The 5,453-nt window shown below is 38.0% G+C and overlaps 1 non-coding gene across 1 annotated transcript; it reads right to left on the reverse strand.

Moving 5' to 3' along the window:
* Positions 1–3,399: 3,399 nt before the first annotated feature.
* LOC139083158 (U7 small nuclear RNA) lies at positions 3,400–3,461 on the reverse strand. Its single transcript, XR_011539725.1, has one exon. It is a non-coding gene; the product is annotated as a U7 small nuclear RNA (small nuclear RNA).
* Between the last annotated feature and the right edge of the window lie 1,992 nt (positions 3,462–5,453).

Raw genomic sequence — 5,453 nt, forward strand, 5'->3', positions numbered from 1 at the left:
TTAACTTTTTCACTTTTATATCTGGATTTTCTGCAAGTTTGAAAAGTGAAGCCAAATCTCTTAATATGTGACCTCTACTTGTAGAAAAAGAACTTCAAAATCAGTTAAATAATGTCAGTTTTTGTTGGAGTCATTATGCCCTCTAAATAGAAAATTAGTTAATACAAATTGTTTTAATTTTTGATCCAATTCATGGAATCAACACAAAGCTTTAAAAAGTTTATTTCACAGAAAACCAAACATTTGACATAATTGTGCATGTTATTGTAAATTTAGGTTAAAACTTAATATTGAAGATAAAGTAAATCTTTTTGTGGTGACAGTATGAACACTAACTTCAGTGGAATACAACCAATGTTCTTACTAAATTAAAAAACCTTGACAGAAGAATGTACTCACTAGCTATGTGAAGAATCAGGAAAACGTGACCCACAGTCAAGCAAACTTAGTCATTTGACGTAGACTGAGAAAGGACGCAGATGCTGGGATCAGCATCAAAGATTTGAAATGCCTGCAATACTCACGCTTACGAAGTCCACAGGACAAACGATATAAAGAGAGAAGACAGGGGGATTTCAGGAGAGATTTGAAAACTAGAAAAGAACCCAATGGAAATCCTAGAACTGAAAAATACAGTATCTCAAGTCAAAAATTCACTGAACGGGCTTAACAGAAGATTGGATGCAGCAGAAGAAAGGATCAATGATCTTGAAGAAAATCAATAGAAACCATTCCAACCAAAGCATGGAGATCAAGAAGACTGCAAAAATGAGCCAGGCTTCAACGACCTCAATGAACTTTGATGAACAGTGCTAAGTGGTCCAACATGCTTACAAATGGAGTCCCAGGTAGAAGAGGGAGGAAATGGGATATAATATATCCGACAAAAATGCATGTATATGACACAGTTTTGCAAATTTGATCAAGTTCATCAACTCACTAATTCAAGAACCACTACAAACCTCAAGTAGTATAACTACTTCCCCTTCCCACCCCCCGCAAAAAAACCACACCAAGGCACACCAAATGTGAACTCCTGAAGACTAAAGATAAAAAAATCTTAAAAAAGCCAGAGAAAAAAGACACATTATGTACTGGGGAATAAAGACAGCTCACTTCTCCTCAGAAATATAGAGGCCAGAAGAAATGGAACATCTTTAAAGTGCAGAAAGAAAAACAATGACAGCCTAGAATTCTATATGCAGAGATTTTTGGAAATGAAAACAAAATAAAGTCACTTTCAGTATGCCAAAGCTGAGAAAATGTTCCATCAGCAGCCCTGAACTACAAGAAATGATATAAGAGGGGCCGGCCCTGTGGCCGAGTGGCTAAGCTCGTGCACTCCCCTGCGGCAGCCCAGGGTTTTGCCAGTTCAGATCCTGGGCACGGACGTGGCACTGCTCATCAGGCCATGCTGAGGTGGCATCCCACATGCCACAACTAGAAGGACCCATAGCTAAAATATACAACTATGTACTGGGGGGTTTGGGGGAGATAAAGCAGAAAAAAAAAAGATTGGCAACAGTGGTTAGCTCAGGTGCTAATCTTTTGAAAAAAAAAGAAATGATAAAAGAATTTCAGGCTGAAGGGAACAGATACCAGATGGAAAGTCAGATCAACAGGAGGAAGATCGCTGTAAACGATAAATATGTTGATAAATACAAGACTATTTTCCTGTCTTTTAAAAGATGCTTTTAAACTCAATTTAATATTTTAAGAAAAATTAATAATAATGAATTTAGGGATTATAACATTTTAAAATAAAATATATGCCCACAGTAGCAGAAAGGACAGGAGGGTTTCAGGTAGGATTATATTGTTGTAAGGTTATGTTATGCATGAAGTGAGGTACCATTAATTCAAGGTATATTGTGAGAAGTTATGGATGTATACTGTATTCTGTAAAGTAACCTCTAAAACATGATACAAAGAGATATAGCTGGAATATCTACATAATTTTATTTTTTTAGAGTACTTTGTGACTAGAACTCTCTTATAAATCCACCATGTTAAAACAAATTTGTCATTCAAAAAGAAATATTTCAAGAAATTATGGAATTGCATTAGTTTAGCACCTTCCCTTCATCCTTAAAGGTTCTTGGGCTGGCATATAAATGATATGGTTATGTGATACATACAAGTGACAAGAAAGCAATCATGAAATGCACAAAGATTTGCTTACATTTCTAATAATTTCCTTATGATCGGTCCCAAGGGTATATTGAGATGACGAATGTGGACACGTAAGAATTTTAATTTTTTGCCATATATTAAGTGAAGGTTTTTAAAAAAATTTTTTTAGGGGCTGGCCTGGTGGCACAGTGGTTAAGTTCGAACATTCCACCTTGGCGGCCTGGAGTTCACCGGTTTGGATCCCAGGTGTGGACCTATGCACAGCTGCTTGTCAAGCCATGCTGTGGCAGGCATCCAACATATAAAGTAGAGGACAATGGGCATGGATGTTAGCTCAGGGCCAGTCTTCCTCAGCAAAAAGAGGAGGATTGGCGGCAGATGTTAGTTCAGCGCTAATCTTCTTCTTCAAAAAAAATTATTTTAAATGAGAAGTTGTTAAGCAAATTTGTAATTTAAGCAAGCGAAAGACAGACTGTGGATCTGGGACTATTTCCTGTTATATCAGAACTGAAGGAAATATCAGTAATATAATTTTGTGCTTTTAACAGAGTGATCTTCTCCTGCTCTGTCTGCTGAAATGGCCTTGCAGCAATGTCACCTCCCTATATAAAATCCAGAAAATGGCATCCAGAAAATGGTCCCCAATCCCCTTCTCCAATGGAAGGCAGGAAGGGACAAGTTTGCCTGGAAGATGTTTTTGTGCAAGAAAGCAAGGAAAAAATAAAGATTAAAAATTAAAATTAATTAAAGATTAAGGGACACAAGAGCCAGTCTAAAAGGAATTCTCATAAGCTACATTTGTGACAATTTGATGATCAAAAGGAGAATGATGGTAGTGACCGAAAAATTTAAATATGTAAAAAGCCATCAGGAAGCAGGAGTCGTGAGTCCATACTGGTGAAAAATAGATAACTAGGTAAACAAAGGGGAGAGGAGGGGGGGCTCTGCTTTACGGAAGAATGCCAAGTGTACGGTTGTCAATTTCAGTAAATTTAATACACTATCCCTCAGCCAATTTCATCAATAGCCTCAATAATGTTCTTTGTGGAATTTCCTCTCCAGCATAATTCCAGTCTGGGATCAGCATTGTCTTTAGTTGTCATGTCTCTCTAGTCTTCTTTAACCTAGAACATTTCTTTGAACTTTTTCTTTTTTTTTTAACTTTCCTGACATTAACATTTTTAGAGCATTTTCTCTCTCTCTCTCTCTGTCTCCATCTCCCTCTCATCTATAATCTCTCTCTCTCTCTTTTTTTTTTTTTTCGTGGGAGGTCTTGCAGTGAGGACCGGAAAACCTGCTAGACAAATTCTAAAAGAGCTGTAACACTTACTATCTTTTCAATAAAAGTTCCTTATTTGCAGGATTGGTCTGATGTTTCCTCGTGATAGGCCCCATATACCCTTTACCTGGTTTCCCCAATTGTCACATCTTACCCAAGTAAGTCATAACATCAAAACCAGGCAGCTAACGGTACTATCCACAGACCTTAGCCAGATTTCACAGTTTTACACGCACTCATTGAATGTGTATGTGTGCATGTACAGCTTTATGCAGTTTTGTCATGTGTAGATTTGTGTAACCACCGTCACAACCAAGATGCAGAACTGGTCCATCACCACAAAGCTCGCTTGTGCTACCCTTTGTAGTCAAGCTCACCTCCCTACTCCCCACCCCTTATGCCTCTACGCATTAGAGGTTAGGAAACCACTAACCTCTATGCATTTGTCCTTTAAGACTGTTACATAAATGCAATCATACAGTATGTGACTTTTTGAGATTGGCTTTTCCACTCAGCGTAATCCCCTTGAGATCCATCCAGGCTGCTGCAGGAATCAATAGTTCACTGACTACCCTGGAAAGGAATATTCCATGGTGCAGATGTAGCATAGTTTGTTGAACTATTCCTCCTTTGAAAGATATTGGGTTGTTTCCAATTCTGGGTATTACAAAGAGCTGTTCTGAACATCTCTGCACAGGTTTTTGCGTGGACTTGTTTCCACCTCTTTGGGATAACGTCTTGGTCCATTCAGGCTGCTATAACAAAATACCACAGACTGGGTGACTCACAAAGAACAGAAATGTATTTCTCACAGTTCTGGAGGCCGGAAGTCCAAGATCAGGGAGGCAGCAGATTTGATGTCTCATGAGGGCCTGTTTCCTGGTTTGTAGACAACTGTCTTCTCATTGTGTCCTCACATGGTAGACGGGGTGAGGGAGCTCTCTTTACAAAGACACTAATCCCATTATGAGGGCTCTACCCTAATGCCATCACATTGGGAGCTAGGATGTCAACCTATGAATTTGGGGGAACACACACACTCACACCATAGCAGATAAATACCCAGAAGTGTGATTGCTGGGTTGTATGGTAATTGTATGCCTAGTTTTAAAACAATCTGAAAAAAAAAAACCAGTTTGATGAATTTCCAGAATGGCTATACCTTTTACATTCCCACTATTGATGTGTGATGGGTCCAGTTTCTTTGAATCCTCACCAGCATTTGGTATTGTTATTATTCTTTATTTTAGGCCTTCTAATAAGTATATAGTCATAGCTCATCATGGTGTTAGCATGCATTGCTCTAGTGGCTAACAATATTGAACACATTTTCATGTGCATTTTTGCCAACTGCATATCCTCTTTGGTGAAATGTTTGCCCATTTTTTCACTGTTAGATTTTTTTTAACTTTTTATTAAGATTATGATAGTTTACAAACTTGTGAAATTTCAGTTGTACATTATTGTTAGTCATGTTGTAGGTGCACCACTTCACCCTTTGTGCCCTTCCCCCAACCCCCCTTTCCCGTGGTAACCACTAATCAATTCTCTTTGTCTCTATGTTTAACTTCCACCTATGAGTGGAGTCATACAGAGTTTGTCTTTCTCTATCCGGCTTATTTCACTTAACATAATACCTTCAAGGTCCATCCATGTTGTTGTGAATGGGAGAATTTTGTCTTTTTTTACGGCTGAGTAGTGTTCCATTGTATATATATATACCGTATCTTCTTTATCCAATCATCAGTTGATGGGCATTTAGGTTGCTTCCACGTCTTGGCTATTGTAAATAATGCTGCAGTGAACATAGGGGTGCATGGGACTTTTGGAATTGCTGATTTCAAGTTCTTTGGATAGATACCCAGTAGTGGGATGGCTGGGTTTTACTGTTATATTTTGAAATGTATGTATTCTTGACATAAGTCCTTTTTCAGATATTTGGTTTTCAAGTATTTTCTCCAAATCTGTAGTTTGTCTTTTTATCCTCCTAACAGGGTATTTTGCAGAGCAAAAGTTTTTAATTTTGACAAAGTCCAGATTA

This window comes from Equus przewalskii, chromosome 4 (assembly GCF_037783145.1).
Source record: "Equus przewalskii isolate Varuska chromosome 4, EquPr2, whole genome shotgun sequence".
In the NCBI taxonomy this organism is placed as follows: domain Eukaryota; kingdom Metazoa; phylum Chordata; class Mammalia; order Perissodactyla; family Equidae; genus Equus; species Equus przewalskii.